The following is a 22,546-nucleotide window of genomic DNA, read 5'->3' as shown; positions in this document are numbered from 1 at the left end:
ATATTCTTGTATATAGGAGGCAGTATTATAGTAGTTATATTCTTGTATATAGGGGGCAGTATTATAGTAGTTATATTCTTGTATATAGGGGCAGTATTATAGTAGTTATATTCTTGTATATAGGGGGCAGTATTATAGTAGTTATATTCTTGTATATAGGGGCAGTATTATAGTAGTTATAGTCTTGTATATAGGGGCAGTATTATAGTAGTTATATTCTTGTATATAGGGGGCAGTATTATAGTAGTTATATTCTTGTATATAGGGGGCAGTATTATAGTAGTTATATTCTTGTATATAGGAGCAGTATTATAGTAGTTATATTCTTGTATATAGGGGGCAGTATTATAGTAGTTATATTCTTGTATATAGGGGGCAGTATTATAGTAGTTATATTCTTGTATATAGGGGGCAGTATTATAGTAGTTATATTCTTGTATATAGGGGCAGTATTATAGTAGTTATATTCTTGTATATAGGGGGCAGTATTATAGTAGTTATATTCTTGTATATAGGGGCAGTATTATAGTAGTTATATTCTTGTATATAGGGGGCAGTATTATAGTAGTTATATTCTTGTATATAGGGGGCAGTATTATAGTAGTTATATTCTTGTATATAAGGGCAGTATTATAGTAGTTATATTCTTGTATATAGGAGCAGTATTATAGAAGTTATATTCTTGTACATAGCGGGCAGTATTATAGTAGTTATATTTTTGTGCATAGGGGGCAGTCTTATACTAGATATATTCTTGTGTATATAGTGTGTCCCCAATGTGTAAGATGATTGACCCTTTAACAGCTATGGGTTCATTGCTACATCATGGAAAGCAATGCATAGAAATCAGAAATGTCTTTTTTTCTCTGTAGCTAAGAATAAATCACTGGACCACAATGCACCAGAAATCCGCTAGACTGAGATTGTTGAGACTTGTTTTTGACCTTTCTCTGCTTTACTAAATCTATACCATAGGTACAGAAACTTCCTGCTACAGACACATTTTTGGTTCTTATCGGAATAAAAAAATAAACATTTAAAGCTTTATTGATTACATCTTAGATGAGATGAAAGATTGCGGTGAGAAGTAAAAACTAAAAGAAACATAAAATATTGTCCTTTTTAGAGCCTGTACATACTCTGCAGCCCCCACAGTATCCAATATCCCTCGTGGGTTTGTAGCATTTTTTTCCTCTTGGCGTCTGTCATGACTCTAGTGGGATCACAACCCTTCCATGAATGGGACCTAATGAGGGATTGTCCCATTAGGACAACCCTTTTCCTTATGCGCTGTTAGGAGGACCCTATTCCCGAGACACCCCTGAATTTAGCCAGAGCAGAGAGACAATTCAATGATTGTCTCCTGCTCTGAAGAACTTAACGTGACTATTATATTATATGGTCGCTCTTTGATTGGCGGTCAAGTAACACCACCTGTCTTCTTATTTGAAACTTTGTTTTTTAGAGGGAAAACTCCTTCATAATTATTAATCGCGTCTAGATCTAGTGTTTGTCAGGCTGTGCCCAAATAGCATTGGATGGTTGCCTAGCAACAGATTCTGCAGTCAGTGAGTGACTACTATGGATCTCCTTGATCATTTAGACACCAGCATTGTTACCTAAAGTGCTGTACTTTTTGATCCCAGAATTTCTCAGAGGAAGATGTCTGCTGGTCAAAACACTAAACATAGGATTTTTTTTTCTTTTATTTATTTTGCAGCTTCGTTCTGGATATGTGGAGTATTCCTTTTAAATAGATTTTCAGGGCAGAGTAGGTTGTAGCATGAAATAGGCCGTAATTAAATGCCTGTATTTTTAAGGTCTTTGTCATCAGCACCTGCTGCTCAATGTAAAATCAGAGAATGCCACATTTTTTCTCTCTGCGCTACAATTATTAAGCGGCTTGCATAAAGATAGGATGTACACGCCATTAGTGTAATTGCTGAGTGGTCGGTAATTACACTTTGTCTCTCGATTCTCTATGTATCACCAGAACACGTTCAATAAGTTTTGTTTTATCTAATTTAGAGACCTTTTCAAGGTTGTTTCCGTGGATAGATAAAATTTAAATGTTTAAATATAAAAAATGTAAATAACATTTGGAATTTACGATTTTAAGAAACCGTGCCACAAGCTTCCATTATTATTAGGCCAAAGCTACATCAGTTCCTGCCGGTTATTTCAGGTTCTCATGGCTGGCGATCATCAATAGATTAGTGACAAAGTGTTTATCATCTCCATGGATGTCGTATGTTTCCCCCATTCTTGCTTGGGTTCCTTCTAGTTGTTCTAATTTGTTCCCACAAATATGCTTAGAGGTTGATTGGCTTCCTAAATTGGTCATAGCATCTTTGCTGGCACCTTAGGGCACCTGAGATTGTCAGCTCCAATGGGGGAAATGACCAATGTGAGTTTTTAACTTCTTTGTTCAGTGCTGTAGAATATGTTCTTGCCACATAATATTAAGTCTATGAGCTCCAGTGTTAAACTATTGCCACCAATTCCACCATCGTATCCTTAGATCCTGCCCAAGTCACTGTCTAGCCCCATTCATACAAAGTTCTCCTTGAAAATGCCTGGCCAATATATACTACTAGCAATTATCCAAAATAGAAGTCGGTTTCATAAGAATATGGAGATGCAGCTTGGCCATCTCTAGGCCCCGGACCTTACCGAATTGCCTAGGGAGTGCTCAATTAATACCACCATACAGTGCTCAAATAATGCCACCATACAGCGCTCAAATAATGCCACCATACAGCACTCAAATAATACCAACATACAGAGCTCAAATAATACCAACATACAGAGCTCAAATAATACCAACATACAGAGCTCAAATAATACCAACATACAGAGCTCAAATAATACCAACATACAGTGCTCAAATAATACCAACATACAGAGCTCAAATAATACCAACATACAGAGCTCAAATAACACCACCATACAGTGCTCAAATAATACCAACATACAGAGCCCAAATAATACCACCATACAGAGCTCAAATAATACCACCATATAGTGCTCAAATAATACCAACATACAGAGCTCAAATAATACCAATATACAGAGCTCAAATAATACCAATATACAGTGCTATAATAATACCAACATACAGTGCTCAAATAATGCCGCCATACAGAGCTCAAATAATACCAACATACAGAGCTCAAATAATGCCAACATACAGAGCTCAAATAATAGCAACAAACAGAGCTCAAATAATACCACCATACAGTGCTCAAATAATACCAACATACATCGACCAAATAATACCACCATACAGAGCTCAAATAATATCAACATACAGAGCTGAAACAATACCAACATACAGTGACCAAATAATACCAACATACAGAGCTCAAATATTACCACCATACAGTGCTCAAATAATGCCTCCATACAGTGCTCAAATAATGCCACCATACAGCGCTCAAATAATGCCACCATACAGCACTCAAATAATACCAACATACAGAGCTCAAATAATACCAACATACAGAGCTCAAATAATACCAACATACAGAGCTCAAAAAATACCAACATACAGTGCTCAAATAATACCAACATACAGAGCTCAAATAATACCAACATACAGAGCTCAAATAACACCACCATACAGTGCTCAAATAATACCAACATACAGAGCTCAAATAATACCACCATACAGAGCTCAAATAATACCACCATATAGTTCTCAAATAATACCAACCTACAGCGACCAAATAATACCACCATACAGAGCTCAAATAATACCAACATACAGCGACCAAATAATACCACCATACAGAGCTCAAATAATATCAACATACAGAGCTCAAATAATACCACCATACAGTGCTCAAATAATACCAACATACAGCGACCATATAATACCACCATACAGAGCTCAAATAATATCGACATACAGAGCTCAAATAATACCACCAAACAGTGCTCAAATAATACCACCATACAGTGCTCAAATAATACCAACATACAGAGCTCAAATAATACCAACATACAGTGCTCAAATAATACCAACATACAGAGCTCAAATAATACCAACATACAGAGCTCAAATAACACCACCATACAGTGCTCAAATAATACCAACATACAGAGCTCAAATAATACCACCATACAGAGCTCAAATAATACCACCATACAGTGCTCAAATAATACCAACATACAGCGACCAAATAATACCACCATACAGAGCTCAAATAATACCAACATACAGCGACCAAATAATACCACCATACAGAGCTCAAATAATATCAACATACAGAGCTCAAATAATACCACCATACAGTGCTCAAATAATACCAACATACAGCGACCAAATAATACCACCATACAGAGCTCAAATAATATCGACATACAGAGCTCAAATAATACCACCAAACAGTGCTCAAATAATACCACCATACAGTGCTCAAATAATACCAACATACAGAGCTCAAATAATACCAACATACAGTGCTCAAATAATACCAACATACAGAGCTCAAATAATACCAACATACAGAGCTCAAATAACACCACCATACAGTGCTCAAATAATACCAACATACAGAGCTCAAATAATACCACCATACAGAGCTCAAATAATACCACCATACAGTGCTCAAATAATACCAACATACAGCGACCAAATAATACCACCATACAGAGCTCAAATAATACCAACATACAGCGACCAAATAATACCACCATACAGAGCTCAAATAATATCAACATACAGAGCTCAAATAATACCACCATACAGTGCTCAAATAATACCAACATACAGCGACCAAATAATACCACCATACAGAGCTCAAATAATATCGACATACAGAGCTCAAATAATACCACCAAACAGTGCTCAAATAATACCACCATACAGTGCTCAAATAATACCAACATACAGTGACCAAGTAATACCAACATACAGAGCTCAAATAATACCAACATACAGTGACCAAATAATACCAACATACAGAGCTAAAATATTACCACCATACAGTGCTCAAATAATACCAACATACAGAGCTCAAATAATACCACCCTACAGTGCTCAAATAATACCAATATACAGTGACCAAATAATACCACCATACAGAGCTCAAATAATACCAACATACAGTGCTCAAATAATACCAACATACAGCGACCAAATAATACCACCATACAGAGCTCAAATAATATCAACATACAGAGCTCAAAGATTACCACCATACAGAGCTCAAAGATTACCACCATACAGAGCTCAAATAATACCACCATACAGTGCTCAGATAATACCAACATACAGAGCTCAAATATTACCGCCATACAGAGCTCAAATATTACCACCATACAGAGCTCAAAAAATACCACCATACAGTGCTCAGATAATACCAACATACAGTGCACAAATAATACCAACATACAGAGCTCAAATAATACCACCATACAATGCTCAAATAATACCAACATACAATGCTTAAATATTACCACCATACAGTGCACAAATATTACCACCATACAGTGCTCAAATATTACCACCATACAGTGCTCAAATATTACCACCATACAGTACACAAATATTACCACCATACAGAGCTCAAATATTACCACCATACAGTGCTCAAATATTACCACCATACAGTGCTCAAATATTACCACCATACAGTGCTCAAATATTACCACCATACAGTGCACAAATATTACCACCATACAGTGCACAAATATTACCACCATACAGTGCTCAAATATTACCACCATACAGTGCTCAAATATTACCACCATACAGTGCTCAAATATTACCACCATACAGTACACAAATATTACCACCATACAGTGCTCAAATATTACCACCATACAGTGCACAAATATTACCACCATACAGTGACCAAATAATAACAACATACAGTGACCAAATAATAACAACATACAGAGCTCAAATAATACCAACATACAACGACCAAATAATAACAAGGCTCAACTTTTTGTATAACTACAGACTTCGACACCAGTTGCTTCCCATTCCTGCCAAGCTTGATATATAAGTATGGGGGGGGGGGGCCCTTAATCCAGTTACGTCCCTGATTTTGACCCCATGAAGAAGATTTTTTGATCTCTATTAATTTATCACAGACCCATTGAAATATGAAAACAAACACATTTTGCTTTTAGAGGTTGAAAGGGTTTTGCCTATTGATAGGGAATGATATTCAGATATTGCAGAGAGCATGAAATTATCTTCATGTACTAGTGAAATCTCAACAAAAATCAATTTCTCCTACTTGGAGGGTGAATGCCGCCTCCTCGACTGGGATGAAAGCATTAGGAGATGTGTTCTGCCAGATGAAAATGCATTAACTGGTATCACCGCGCAGAATGAAGAGGTTTACGAGTGCTCAACTTCTCTACTTCAACCCTTCAAATTCAAGGGAAGCGCCTTCAATATTTTCTTTGCTGCTGATGGAAAATAAAAACTTATTTCATATAATTAAAATTGCAATAATTACAATGAACATGTCAGCCAGATGTCAGCAGCGTGAGACGGACAAGTCTCTTAAAGTTCAGCTCCACCTTTCTGCTGCATTGAGTCTATAGTCAACAAATGTAAAATCAGGCAACATCTTCTTCTTGCTTTTATTTTCGCATATTTTTCATATTTTTTTCAAATTGTGTAGTGTCGAATTATTAATTGTCTTTTTCTACGGGGAAACCATCAGCAAGCTGACATTGACAGATCTTCTATAATTTATTCTTCTTATTATATACTCTGTGCAATATTTTGAGGGCTTAAATGCTAAGAATGGGCTGTGGGTCTGATTGGTTCCATAACACTTAAATCCCTTGCAGCTCGACTTATTGATATGTACATTTTCAGTGTAGTCATATGATATTAAGACTGTTTGGATGCTTATGTAATGATGGAGGTAGGGAAACAGACAAGTGAGCCCTAATCTACCCACCACTCTGTCCCTGCCTACTTGCAACGACCCGCCCTAGGCGACGGGGTACAACTGGGCGGCGGTCCCTACTCTCAGTAAGTGCACGAGACAAACAGACAAGGGAACACAAAGCTAAGGGAAATGGGGCAGTTGCCCACGGAAACACCGTGAGCAACAAAAGTGGTGAACGAGCCGAGTCAAACCAGGAGTGCACGAGGTACCAAACGCAGAGCAGGAGAGTAGTCAGTAAGCCGGGGTCAGTATGGAGCAGGATCAAATAGTCAGAAGCTGTAGTTGGGCCAGGAAACCACACAAGAAGAATCACAAGCAAAGGAGGAACAGGAAAGGCAGGTATAAATAGACAGAGGGCGGGAGCTAGCTCCGTCTGGCCAGGCTGCGATAGGCTCTCCCACTCCTAAGCCTGCCATCCTGAGTGGTGGAAGATGGAGTCAGTCTCAGAGACATAGACTCAGGTGCAGACTGATTACCTATGGGCGTATCCACAGAAGTTGTGCCTGGCAGATCCTTTACAGTACCCCCCCCTTTTATGAGGGGCCACCGGACCCTTTCTAAGTGGACCTGGTTTATTGGGGAAACGAAGGTGGAACTTCCTGACCAATACCCCAGCGTGAACATCCCAGGCGGGTACCCAAGTCCTCTCCTCAGGCCCGTATCCTCTCCAATGGACCAGGTACTGGAGGGAGCCTTGGACCATCTTGCTGTCCACAATCCTGGCCACCTCGAATTCCACCCCCTCAGGGGTGAGAACGGGAACAGGAGCTTTCCTCGAGGGAGCCGAGGACGGGGAGCAGCGTTTAAGGAGGGAGGCATGAAACACGTCGTGTATTCGAAAAGAAGGGGGCAACTCTAGTCGGAAGGAGACAGGATTGAGGACTTCAATGACCTTATACGGCCCAATAAACCGGGGAGCAAACTTCTTGGACGGGACCTTAAGGCGCAAGTTCCTAGACGATAACCACACCAGATCCCCGACCATAAACAAGGGGTTAGCAGAACGTCTTCTATCAGCCTGAGTTTTTTGGACGCTCTGGGACGCCTCTAGGTTCTTCTGAACCTGGGCCCAGACTGTGCACAGTTCCCGATGAACGACCTCTACCTCGGGATTGTTGGAACTACCAGGTGAAACGCAAGAGAACCGTGGATTAAACACAAAATTACAGAAAAAGGGGGAGACCCCTGACGAGTTACTGACCCGGTTATTAAGGGAAAATTTGGCGAGGGGAATGAATGAGACCCAATCATATTGACAGTCAGAGATAAAACACCTTAAATATTGTTCTAGAGATTGATTAGTCCTCTCAGTTTGGCCATTAGTTTCAGGATGGAAGGCAGAGGAGAAGGACAGATCAATCTCCAACTTTTTACAGAAGGCTCTCCAAAACAATGAAACAAATTGTACCCCTCTATCCGAAACAATATTGAAAGGGACCCCATGGAGACGCAGGATGTGTTTGACAAACAAGGTAGCTAACGTCTTGGCATTGGGTAGTTTCTTGAGGGGCACAAAGTGGCACATCTTACTGAAGCGGTCTGCTACAACCCACACCACCGACTTGCCTTGAGATGGAGGCAAATCGGTGATAAAATCCATGGAGATATGGGTCCAAGGTCTCTGGGGAATGGGCAAAGAACGTAGTAAGCCCGCTGGTCGGGACCTGGGAGTCTTGGACCTAGCACAAACCTCACAAGCGGCGACGTAGGCCTTAACGTCTTTAGGCAACCCAGGCCACCAATAGTTTCTGGCAATGAGGTGTTTGGTACCCAGGACGCCTGGATGACCAGATAGTGCGGAGTCATGATTTTCCCTAAGTACCCTTAGCCGGAATTGCAGGGGAACAAACAGCTTGTCCTCAGGAAGGTTCCCGGGAGCTGAACCTTGATCAGCCGCAATTTCGGAGACTAAATCAGAATCAATAGAAGAAATGATTATACCAGGAGGGAAAATACAAGCAGGATCTTCCTCCGAAGGAGGGCTGGCCATGAAGCTACTCGACAGTGCATCGGCCTTAATATTTTTAGACCCAGCCCTCTAAGTAACCAAAAAGTTGAATCTGGTAAAAAATAGCGCCCATCGAGCTTGTCTCGGGTTTAGCCTCCGGGCAGATTCTAGGAAAACCAGATTCTTGTGGTCGGTAAGGACCGTTACCTGGTGCCTAGCCCCCTCCAGGAAGTGGTGCCACTCTTCAAATGCCCATTTAATGGCTAAGAGTTCGCGGTTGCCAATATCATAGTTACTCTCAGTGGGCGAAAACTTCCTGGAGAAGTAGGCACAGGAACGGAGATGGGTGAGGGACCTGGTACCCTGGGACAAGACAGCCCCCACTCCCACCTCGGATGCGTCAACTTCCACGATAAATGGCTCCAATTGGTTGGGCTGAACCAGCACCGGGGCCGAGATAAAGCACTTCTTAAGGACCTCAAAATCCTGGACAGCCTCAGGAGGCCAGTGGAGGAGATCAGCACCTTTAGTGAGTGAGGTCCGTAAGAGGCTTAGCGATGACCGAGAAGTTAGCAATAAATCTCCTGTAATAATTAGTGAACCCCAAGAAACACTGTAACGCCTTCAGGGAGGCAGATTGGACCCATTCCGCCACAGCCTGGACCTTGGCGGGGTCCATGCGGAATTCATGAGGAGTGCGGATTTGACCCAAAAATGGTATCTCCTGTACCCCAAACACACATTTTTCGGTTTTCGGAAACAGTTTGTTTTCCCGAAGGACCTGGAGCACCTTCCTGACATGCTCAATGTGGGAGGACCAGTCCTTGGAAAACACCAGTATGTCATCAAGGTACACTACAAGAAATACCCCCAGGTAATCTCTTAAAATCTCATTTATGAAATTCTGGAAGACCGCAGGAGCATTACACAACCCAAAGGGCATGACGAGGTATTCGAAATGACCTTCGGACGTGTTAAACGCAGTCTTCCACTCATCCCCCTCTTTGATGCGGATAAGGTTATACGCCCCCCGTAGATCAAACTTAGAGAACCATTGGGCCCCCTGAACCTGATTAAAGAGATCAGGAATCAATGGAAGGGGATACTGGTTCCTTACAGTGACCTTATTCAAATTACGGTAGTCAATGCATGGCCTAAGACCACCATCCTTCTTCCCTATGAAGAAGAAGCCAGCACCTACCGGAGAAGTAGAGGGGCGAATGTAACCCTTGGCCAGGCATTCCTGGATATACTCTCTCATGGCTTCACGTTCGGGACAAGAAAGATTAAATATCCTACCCTTAGAGAGCTTAGCTCCTGGTACCAATTCGATAGCGCAATCATATTCTCTATGAGGAGGTAACACTTCGGAGGCCTCCTTAGAGAAAACATCAGCGCGAAGTCCTGAACAAACTCAGGTAGCGTGTTCACCTCCTCAGGGGGAGAAATAGAATTAACAGAAAAGCATGACGTCAAGCATTCATTACCCCATTTGGTGAGCTCCCCAGTATTCCAGTCAAACGTGGGATTATGCAACTGCAACCAGGCAAGGCCTAAAACCAAATCGGACGATAATCCCTGCATCAACAGTACAGAGCACTGCTCCAAATGCATGGAGCCAACAAGGAGTTCAAAAACAGGGGTATGCTGTGTAAAATAACCATTAGTAAGAGGAGTGGAGTCGATACCCACTACCGGGACAGGTTTAGGCAAATCAATCAAAGGCATAGCTAGAGACATAGCAAATTCCACAGACATGATATTAGCAGAAGACCCTGAATCCACGAAGGCACTGCCGGTAGCAGACCTACCACCAAAAGAGACCTGAAAGGGAAGCAAGATTTTATTACGTTTCATATTTACGGGAAATACCTGTGTGCCCAAGTGACCTCCCCGATGATCACTTAGGCGCGGAAGTTTTCCGGCTGCTTATTCTTACGCCTAGGACAGGTGTTCACTTGATGCTTGTCATCCCCACAATAGAAGCAGAGACCATTCTTCCTGCGGAACTCTCTACGTTGTCGGGGGGACACGGAGGCCCCGATTTGCATAGGTACCTCCGAGTCTTCCGTGGAAGAGCGAAGCAACGGGACCTCGGGAGGCATCATGGGGGAGTCAGAGGAGAAAACACATAAACGTTCACGTTGTCGTTCCCTGAGACGTCGGTCAAGTCGTACCGCTAACGCCATAACCTGGTCTAGGGAGTCAGAAGAGGGATAGCTAACTAGCAGGTCTTTCAGGGCGTTCGACAGACCCAACCTAAACTGGCACCTTAAGGCAGGGTCATTCCACCGAGAAGCTACGCACCACTTCCTAAAGTCAGAACAATACTCCTCAACAGGTCTCTTACCCTGACGTAAGGTCACCAGCTGACTCTCGGCAAAGGCAGTCCTGTCAGTCTCGTCATAAATGAGTCCGAGAGCAGAAAAGAAACGATCAACGGAGGAAAGTTCAGGGGCGTCAGGAGCCAAGGAGAAGGCCCACTCTTGGGGCCCTTCCTGGAGCCGGGACATAATTATACCCACCCGCTGGCTCTCAGAACCTGAGGAGTGAGGCTTTAAGCAAAAGTAAAGCCTACAACTCTCCCGAAAGGAGAGAAAAGTCCTCCGGTCCCCTGAGAACCGGTCAGGCAGCTTGAGGTGGGGTTCAAGAGTTGAGGTGAGGGGCACTACCATGGTAGCATCAGGCTGGTTGACCCTCTGAGCCAGGGCCTGGACCTGTAGAGAGAGACCCTGCATTTGCTGGGCCAGGGTCTCAAGGGTGTCCATAGTAGTGACAGGGACCAGGGTAGACTAGGTATATGGGCTTGTGATTATGTAATGATGGGGGTAGGGAAACGGACAAGTGAGCCCTAATCTACCCACCACTCTGTCCCTGCCTACTTACAACGACCCGCCCTAGGCGACGGGGTACAACTGGGCGGCGGTCCCTACACTCAGTAAGTGCACGAGACAAACAGACAAGGGAACACAAAGCTAAGGGAAATGGGGCAGTTGCCCACGGAAACACCGTGAGCAACAAGAGTGGTGAACGAGCCGAGTCAAACCAGGAGTGCACGAGGTACCAAACGCAGAGCAGGAGAGTAGTCAGTAAGCCGGGGTCAGTATGGAGCAGGATCAAATAGTCAGAAGCTGTAGCTGGGCCAGGAAACCACACAAAAACAATCACAAGCAAAGGAGGAACAGGAAAGGCAGGTATAAATAGACAGAGGGCGGGAGCTAGCTCCGTCTGGCCAGGCTGCGATAGGCTCTCCCACTCCTAAGCCTGCCATCCTGAGTGGTGGAAGATGGAGTCAGTCTCAGAGACATAGACTCAGGTGCAGACTGATTACCTATGGGCGTATCCACAGAAGTTGTGCCTGGCAGATCCTTTACAGCTTAAGTGTTAATGCACCTCCGGTATTTGAGTGTTAATGATCTCAGCAGTCTCTGATATTCCGTTTTTATTTCAATAATAATAAAGCCGTAATAAGATCCAGAAACAGCAGCTTAACCTTCTTGTTGACATTCTCCAATTAGTAACAGATTTGTTTTCTACACTGTATAGGGTAAAAATAAACTCAAATATAAGTGAAAACAGATAACGTTCAGTCTTTCATCCATTTATAGCGGAAAACCCAGTGCATTGCTGGATCCGTAGTACACAGAATGCCACTGGTACCCAGAAGACCCTATTGATTTACAATGGGATCCATTAAGTCCCTTTCGGGTGTCCAACAATTTGACCGGAAAGACTCAAACTAAGATGTGAACAGACCCTAAATTTTCCAACTTCTGCAAACCTAGAAACATGAATGGAAATAACCCAAGGGCATAGACCAGGGGCAGCCCATGTGGCCACTATGGGGCTCATTGAGAATTAACCCCAGTTTAGGTTGGACCCATCCCATTTCCCAACTGGAAGTGTAAACCAGTAAAGGTCATACCTTCTCCACAGGTATTGCAATTGTGGAAGGGAGACTGAGCTACAGGTCATGCAAGCAAGGGATCCTCTTGTTCTTGGTGTTGGGTATTGTGGCTGGGGGTGGCATTTAATTTGGTATGGTGCCATTTCCCCAGTCTGGAAGCCTCTTCTCTAAAAAATAAAAAAAAAATACACTTTTATCAATTAAGTAATAAATAAATTAAAAGGACAAAATCCTATGTTGAATAGACGGTATTATCCTCTTAAATACGGTGTGGAAACATTACTTGTGCCCTCGGCTTTGTCTTTGCCCTCGGCTTTGACTTTGACGTAAGTCACAGTTGGATCCCTGACGTGATAAGAAGTTAATTAGCGAGAAAAATGTAACAATAGCAGCAAAATTACAGAGATTAGCCCAAGAAAACACTATAAATACAACGCTCTTGTAGAGTGGCTCGGAATGGCGCACCTTTTTGATTAACACTTTCTTTACGTAATAGGATTTATTAGAGCAGGATAAGAACTTGTGGATTTGTTATTTACAAGCCGGGAAATAATTAGCATTGGTCTTTATAGCACAAAAGCTTTTGTACGTAAATCATTATACCCATGAGCTATCCTACAAAAATAATGAGAGATATTCCTGTTATTTTGCATTTTGAGGCAATATGGCCGCCATAACCGCTCATACAGGGGGCGTCCCCTCACTTTCCCAATCCCTGAAAGGCAGTGATAAAGGAGTGGGGATATATCAATGCATATCTACATGGTCTTGTCTCTCAAAACTGTGGAAAAACTGGGTAACAACCCACCTGGAGGCTATGAGGGTTTTAGAGGGTGTCGCTCATACCCTCATAATAATCTTGTATAAATAAATCTAAGCAGGGCATTCTGAGTTAATATAGGAAAGCCCCACATTTGGAACCCCCAACAATTCACCACAAAGATCATCTCTCTCTCTGGAGGACCCGGGATGTCTGTGCATTACACAGACAGTCCATTAATTTCAATGGGAACCGTGTAATACCTAATTTCCCCTGTGATGGCACTGCAGGGGAATGAAACACTTTGCCCACAAAAGGTTTTAGAATCAGTACACACTGTGATCGGCTTGCTGTCAAGAAATCCTTCTAACAAAAATCGACTGTATAAAGCAAATAACTAAAGGTGAGAAAATTTCCTGAAATTAGTTTCCGAACCCATTCGATCTGCATAAATTCGCCGCAAATCACAAGTGCCGTGATTGCCCGGAAAACTCTTGTATGACTCTCTGAAGTCTTCTAGGATTTTATCCAACCCTTCCCTGTGATCCTTTTTCTAATCTGTAAAATGGTGGCTGAAATTTTGCTGCAACTTGTGCATAGTGAACCCCGGAAATCAGAGAATCCAAAACTTTACAAACAACCCCTTTAAAGAGGCTCTGTCACCAGATTTTGCAACCCCTATCTGCTATTGCAGCAGATCGGCGCTGCAATGTAGATTACAGTAATGTTTTTATTTTTAAAAAACGAGCATTTTTGGCCAAGTTATGACCATTTTTGTAGTTATGCAAATGAGGCTTGCAAAAGTCCAAGTGGGTGTGTTTAAAAGTCCAAGTGGGCGTGTATTATGTGCGTACATCGGGGCGTTTTTAATACTTTTACTAGCTGGGCGCTCTGAAGAGAAGTAACATCCACTTCTCTTCACAACGCCCAGCTTCTGGCAGTGCAGACACAGCCGTGTTCTCGAGAGATCACGCTGTGACGTCACTCACTTCCTGCCCCAGGTCCTGTATCGTGTCGGACCAGCGAGGACACATCAGCACCAGAGGCTACAGTTGATTCTGCAGCAGCATCGGCGTTAGCAGTTAAGTCGATGTAGCTACTTACCTGCAAACGCTGATGCTGCTGCAGAATCAACTGTAGCCTCTGGTGCCGATGTGTCCTCGCTCGTCTGACACGATGCAGGACCTGTGAGTGACGTCACAGCGTGATCTGGCAGAAGCTGGGCGTTCTGAAGAGAAGTGGATGATACTAATCATCAGAACGCCCAGCTAGTAAAAGTATTAAAAACGCCCCGATGTACGCACATAATACACGCCCACTTGGACTTTTACTTTTAAACACGCCCAGTTGTACTTTTGCAAGCCTCATTTGCATAACTACAAAAATGGTCATAACTTGGCCAAAAATGCTCGTTTTTTAAAAATAAAAACGTTACTGTAATCTACATTGCAGCGCCGATCTACAGCAATAGCAGATAGGGGTTGCAAAATCTGGTGACAGAGCCTCTTTAACTAACAAACCGCTAAATAAAATAATGGGGTTTTCCAGGTTTAACCTCAAAATCACTGCAGTCCACGAGCCACTCTAGTCCGTGTTGGGTACTGCATTGATGGAGCATTGCTGATTGGTGGGGGGTCCCGGTGGTCAAACCCCCCCACCCCCGCTGATCACACATTGACGCCCAATCATGGAAAACCCTTTTAATAACTTAACAGAATAGGACGACTCAAGTTTTTATAATAAGTGAGAATTTTTATTTTTATTCTCTTTAGCGGTGGTATAAACATGGGCGGGGCTGTGACTACCTCTAAGTGATTTTCTCGAAACTCAATTTAAATAAAATTATTAAACTACGAGAATGACATAGATTTCTAATGGCAAGGAAAAAACTGCTGAAGGGGTAAATTAAGGGTAATGGAAGAATAATCTGTTTGAGTAGACATGCCCTTTAAGGTAATTATTTATGTCCCTGTTGGTGGATATAATCAGAAGCTGCTTTGTAAAAACCAGCGGTTGCTACGTGAAATGCCGGCCCCCACATTATGTAGGTGTAGGGTAAATTTTAATTGCAGTGCGTTGCTTTGTGTCACAAAAAGAGCGCATATTGAGACTTTGAATATTGTCGACTGTCTGTAATATCATCTAATTTCCCACGCCGAGCCGAGATATCATGTGTTTTATTATCCGAGAACAAGCACACTTCTCTTTCATAAAATGCAAATAATAGGTTTGTAAATTAAAGTGTTTCTGCTCTTACAACAATAACGCTGCTCCACATAAATCATGCAGGAGGACGACATTCGGTCCCTTAAGCTGGCAGAATTATGTAGATTTCACCAAAGTGGAGGACGTTGTTATTGTCATGGATACTGTGTGTTTTAAGGGGAAATATTTAAAGGAACCAGATGTAGAATAGTCTCTGACATGGAAACTGCAATGGGGTAACATCAGGTGTGGACCAAGATCATGCTCACCAATGGTTCTGGTTTGGTGTAAGCCGTCCAGAGCATTTACCTTTAACAGGGGGTGGGACTTTGTTAAGCATGGGCGGAATTATGCTAATTATGAACAGATAAGCAGCGCAAACTATTTTGTTTGCCTCATATTTCAGTCTGGAATTTATTTACCAAGGTCTGTCTATAAACGTGGCATTAGGTATATTCTGGTTCCCCCTGCAAAATACTGATGATCCTTACCATACACCCACTAATGATTATGAAAAACAGCACCTTCGCTCGGGCGTCACTATTCAAAATACAACCAATAACGGTGGCAAACTAGACAAGTTTCTGCATCCTCCATAGCACTATGTTTGTCAGCTTAGCAGGTGCCGTTTAAACTGGGTCTTCACATATTTAGTGGAATACACATTGGTGGCTTATCTTTAAGATAAGACCACCAATATGTGATCAGTGGGGGTCCGACCCTAGGACCTCCTCGATCAGCAGTATGAAGGGCTGTACAATGGGGCTGAGCTTAATTCTGCTGATTAGTAGGGGTCCTAAGGGTCGGACATCCACCGATCAAACACCTCCAGTTCCCGCTCTTTTCAGTGGCTCCTCTTCTTGCCTGCCCAACACTTCCTGCCCCAAATTCCCATCTATTATCTAGATCTAAGAGCTACATCAAGCTGGGTTCTCGTGTCTAAAGGTTCATCAATTTGGAGGACTGAGCTGTGACATCATAGTCGTCAGTCCTGGAAGACCACCGGCATCCCGGCAGCATTTACCCTGCAGCTTGCCTGGTGATAGCAGCTGCTTAAGAGGGGCTCCCGGCAGCCAGACCTCTGCCAACAACTTGTCCAAACGGAATAAAATATGCATATATATATATATATATATATATATATATATATATAATATGCCAGCTAAAAAAAGACAAGAGTCCTAAATCTTAGAACAGCATAACATGATGTACAATGGAAAATATGTATCACACCGGATGGCCAAGTATATCATCACATGTTTTGGCTCATAGGAAAAATAAGCCGAGGAAATGGACCAAATCCCAGCGCAGTTTCACACGTTCCAATCCTACACAAAATTATTTTTAGTCATGATATGAAGGTGGAGGTGGATGGCAGAGGCTAGGACATATACTGTGTGGCTCATAGTATTGCCATGACGTCTTAATACAGAAAAGCAAAGAAAATGAATACATAGTTTTGTATATAGGGGGCAGTATTATAATAGTTATATTCTTGTATATAGGGGCAGTATTATAGTAGTTATATTCTTGTATATAGGAGCAGTATTATAGTAGTTATATTCTTGTATATAGGGGCAGTATTATAGTAATTATATTCTTGTACATAGGGGGCAGTATTATAGTCATTATATTCTTGTATATAGGGGCAGTATTATAGTAGTTATATTCTTGTATATAGGGAGCAGTATTATAGTAGTTATATTCTTGTATATAGGGGCAGGATTATAGTAGTTTTATTCTTGTATCTAGGGGGCAGTATTATAGTAGTTATATTCTTGTATATAGGGGGCAGTATTATAGTAGTTATATTCTAGTACATAGGAGCAGTATTATAGTAGTTATATTCTTGTATATAGGGGGCAGTATTATGGTAGTTATATTCTTGTATATAGGGGGCAGTATTATGGTAGTTATATTCTTGTATATAGGGGCAGTATTATAGTAGTTATATTCTTGTATATAGGGAGCAGTATTATAGTAGTTATATTCTTGTATATAGGAGCAGTATTATAGTAGTTATATTCTTGTATATAGGGAGCAGTATTATAGTAGTTATATTCTTGTATATAGGAGCAGTATTATAGTAGTTATATTCTTGTATATAGGTGGCAGTATTATGGTAGTTATATTCTTGTATATAGGGAGCAGTATTCTAATAGTTATATTCTTGTATATAGGGGGCAGTATTATAGTAGTTATATTCTTTTATATAGGGGGCAGAATTATGGTAGTTATATTCTTGTATATAGGAGCAGTATTATAGTGATTATATTCTTGTACATAGGAGCAGTATTATAGTAGTTATATTCTTGTATATAGGAGCAGTATTATAGTAGTTATATTCTTATATATAGGGGGTAGTATTATAGTAGTTATATTCTTGTATATAGGAGCAGTATTATAGCAGTTATATTCCTATATATAGGAGCAGTATTATAGTAGTTATATTCTTGTATATAGGAGCAGTATTATAGTATTTATATTCTTGTATATAGGGGCAGTATTATAGTAGTTATATTATTGTATATAGGGGGCAGTATTATAGTAGTTATATTCTTGTATATAGGGGCAGTATTATAGTAGTTATATTCTTGTATATAGGGGCAGTATTATAGTAGTTATATTCTTGTATATAGGGGCAGTATTATAGTAGTTATATTCTTGTATATAGGGGCAGTATTATAGTAGTTATATTCTTGTATATAGGAGCAGTATTATAGTGGTTATATTCTTGTATATAGGGAGCAGTATTATAGTAGTTATATTCTTGTATATAGGAGCAGTATTATAGTATTTATATTCTTGTATATAGGGGCAGTATTATAGTAGTTATATTATTGTATATAGGGGGCAGTATTATAGTAGTTATATTCTTGTATATAGGGGCAGTATTATAGTAGTTATATTCTTGTATATAGGGGCAGTATTATAGTAGTTATATTCTTGTATATAGGGGCAGTATTATAGTGATTATATTCTTGTACATAGGAGCAGTATTATAGTAGTTATATTCTTGTATATAGGAGCAGTATTATAGTAGTTATATTCTTATATATAGGGGGTAGTATTATAGTAGTTATATTCTTGTATATAGGAGCAGTATTATAGCAGTTATATTCCTATATATAGGAGCAGTATTATAGTAGTTATATTCTTGTATATAGGAGCAGTATTATAGTATTTATATTCTTGTATATAGGGGCAGTATTATAGTAGTTATATTATTGTATATAGGGGGCAGTATTATAGTAGTTATATTCTTGTATATAGGGGCAGTATTATAGTAGTTATATTCTTGTATATAGGGGCAGTATTATAGTAGTTATATTCTTGTATATAGGGGCAGTATTATAGTAGTTATATTCTTGTATATAGGGGCAGTATTATAGTAGTTATATTCTTGTATATAGGAGCAGTATTATAGTGGTTATATTCTTGTATATAGGGAGCAGTATTATAGTAGTTATATTCTTGTATATAGGAGCAGTATTACAGTAGTTATATTCTTGTATATAGGGAGCAGTATTATAGTAGTTATATTCTTGTATATAGGAGCAGTATTACAGTAGTTATATTCTTGTATATAGGGAGCAGTATTATAGTAGTTATATTCTTGTATATAGGGGCAGTATTATAGTAGTTATATTCTTGTATATAGGGGCAGTATTATAGTAGTTATATTCTTGTATATAGGAGCAGTATTATATAAGCTTTTTTTTCTTGTACATAGGGGGCGGTATTACAGATTAGTGCTGGTTGAATCAAAATATGTATCTCTATCAGACTAATGACTGAATAGACTTAACAGTCACATCCCATTTACTTAGATATCCGTGTCCGTAGAGCAATTGTCACTTTTCTTCCCCACTCCATTTGGCAGCTCACTGAAAGCTGAGCAAGGGGGCGACAATGAGCAAAAAATGAAGCTTCCTCCATGGTAAAGAGGAGATCAAATTTCTTTTCTGACGAATAATGGAAATTACATTGTAAATTATAGTAAAGGCATTTGGAAAATGTTATGTTTTAAATGTCTTTGGCTTAAATATGGGCTTTCAAAATAACTTAACTATTGTGCGTGGACGGAAGGTATAAATAGTATTTCAAGCTGAGATTAATGTGATTATTTTTCTAACCAACTTTCCTGTACAAACGAGTGTTGCATTTCCATGGTTATAAAGTCCTTTCCTCACAAGGGTCACCTTGGTCTTCTGTATTTCTTGGCCTTCGTATTCTTACCAGTTTTGTAATAGCGCTCCCTGGATCACAGGACAACAGGTATTCCATCTGTCAATTATTTTTGAGATACAGAGAATAGCAGGCAGGATCTGCTAAACCGCTGTGGTCAGGGGCCTGAATGTCAAATTGGTAACTGGTTGCGGCACAGAGCTGACGAAGACAAGAACGAGCTAGAAATATCTCTGCACACTTAACCTTAAGGCTCTCATACAAGTGTCAGGGTTTGTGTCTAGTTTTCTGCAGAATGAAGAATAAGTCAATGAGAGCGATTGATGGTTCTGTGAAGTTTCGAGCTCTCAATCCCTACAGGTGAAGAGGTCTGTCTAAAATATAATTACATCGTGTTCAGGCTCACATTACATATTGAACTCATAGATGACAAACCAAATAAAAAAAAAGCAAGGAGAAAACAAAAAATAATGTTAGTCTTGTGCAGAAGAACAACCTCATTTGAGAACAGAGACCCCGTAAGTTTACTACTGACCTCTCTTGTGCTTGGGTCTTCAGGTTTCTCATTATCATGATTTCAGTGATCATCTCCGTCATTCTCATTGGTCGTTCTTGACCTCGTTTCCCTTGACCTCGTCATAGCATTATGATCTTTACAATGATCTGGGGCTTCTCACGGTATAAGATAAAGCTTCATATATCATTGGTGGCTCAAGTGGAAGGTTTCGTTTTGTTCTAAATCAGCAAACATCCAACTTTTGAAAATCAAAAATACTTAAAATTCCTTCTCCATGATCGCTGGATTATATTTAGGGCACATTTTTCTTTTTTTTTTAAGTTCCATCCTAAAACAGCAAACCCCCCTACAAAAAATATGTGGTACCTCAAAGACCTTTAGCACATGTTGGGTGGTCTATAATAGTTCTAGGTTTACGGTGTATATCAAGCATATCTCTTTTAAGATATGTTAACCTACCTCCCGCCTAGCCTATGCCTCCGTCCTGAACCCCTCTGTGCTGCTCAGATGTACCCACCTCTTACCTCCCCTTCTCGGCATGTGTTGGGATGATAGTCCATAGCTTGCTCGATTTTGCTCTCGTAAACTTGGTTTTGATGGTTGTGAAGGCATCGGAAAGAGGGTCTGATGGACAAATATAGCAGATATTTTGGCCCCACAGTTGTATTCTGGAATTATCTGATATAGAATGTAGATGACAATTGATATTCTCGCTCGATAGACCAGAGGTAGACCGAGGAAGATGGCATTCATGTTAGGAGCCATGGAGTGCTGTGAAGAAGGAGGCTAGAGCTTCATGGTGAACTTATCCCATGATATAGTTTTACATGGTTATGGTGTGACATGACTAATGATGTTGCCTATCACATTTTACGTCATGGTTGACACAATGGCTGGTTGTCTTGTTAATCTGTAGTTGACCTCCAGGATAATGCCAGGTTGCTGGTGCATGGAGGTCAGTATTAATTCTCCTCGGCTCTTGTTACTGTTGTAGTCCTGATATCTCCACTGTTACCCACCTCGTCCCAATCCAGCACCGGACTCCCAGCTCCTTGCTCTGAGATACCGGCAACGTCGCGGGTCCATGACAACCGGCCTGCTCTGATGATGTCATGATGTGACTTAATGGAAGATTCTGCATGGAAGCACTACCTGTGTAGTGAGGTATTTTGGTCTTATTAGCTTGTTAGTCCTACCTCTTGATCCTGACCTTATCCTTGTCTCTGGAATACGCCATCATTTGGCTCCTTCTGGTTTTGTGTTCTGGTACTTGTGGTTTGACCACCGTGTTATTGAGTCTGGGCTCATATCCTGGCTATGTCTGTCTGCTCCACTGACTTGTTTCATCTTTTGTCTGTTCCCCAGGTATCGATCCTCGGCTTTGTTCTGACGCCGCTTCTGCCTCAGACTATCCTGTGGTTCACCCGCTGCCAATCGGTGACTACTCTGGGGACCGTCACCTAGGAATATATATATTGGACAGACCAAACCCCCTTAAGGGGAGTTCTAGGGCCGAAGAACAGGTGAGATTACTTAGACTCCGAATCTCAGATTATCCAGCGCCAAACCAGCATAAGGCATTATCTCATATGAAGAAGTCTGGGGGAGTTTATTTGTAGATAGACCCATTTGTGATTCATACATTTCTATTTTGCATGTGATGTTAAATTGACGACTGTCTCTCTTTGTCATCTTGTATCAACAGAAATGACAAAGTTAATCACATTTAAAATTTTTCCCCAAAATTTAATTTTGCTGGAAGGTGCACAGTTCACTCGGTTACTCAGACAAAGAAGAAATCCTCCAATAGATCTCGAAATCCAGGAGACTCTCCACCTGAACTGCTGGTCAACGAGCCGGTAGATCGTCAGGTGCCCGAACTAGAGAAGTGTGATTGACAACTGGCAGTACAATCTTGTCTAAAAGGGTACTTGGCAAGGTTGCATGATGGCGCCATAGGTTCATTAAACTTTAGCACACCCCACTGAACTTAGCGTTACTGTAGAAGCAAATTTAATACAAGTTGGTTTTTACAGCTTAGCTACTTCTATGGAATTAGATACATGGTCATTGTTATAGTCTCATCATATTATTAATC

General features: G+C 40.9%; 1 long non-coding RNA gene across 1 annotated transcript in view; it reads left to right on the top strand.

Annotated features, from left to right (window-relative positions):
- LOC142660489 (uncharacterized) overlaps window positions 1–22,228 on the top strand; it is a 32,302-nt gene extending 10,074 nt beyond the window's left edge. Inside the window, exons 3-4 of the long non-coding RNA XR_012850498.1 lie at window positions 21,814–21,971; window positions 22,154–22,228. This is a non-coding gene — a long non-coding RNA (uncharacterized LOC142660489). The remainder of the gene's footprint in view (window positions 1–21,813; window positions 21,972–22,153) is intronic.
- Window positions 22,229–22,546: the final 318 nt, after the last annotated feature.

The sequence above is a fragment of the Rhinoderma darwinii genome, chromosome 9 (genome assembly GCF_050947455.1).
Source record: "Rhinoderma darwinii isolate aRhiDar2 chromosome 9, aRhiDar2.hap1, whole genome shotgun sequence".
Taxonomy (NCBI): Eukaryota; Metazoa; Chordata; class Amphibia; order Anura; family Rhinodermatidae; genus Rhinoderma; species Rhinoderma darwinii.
Note: the sequence above shows the minus strand (reverse complement) of the source record. Positions and strands in the feature narration are given on the sequence as shown.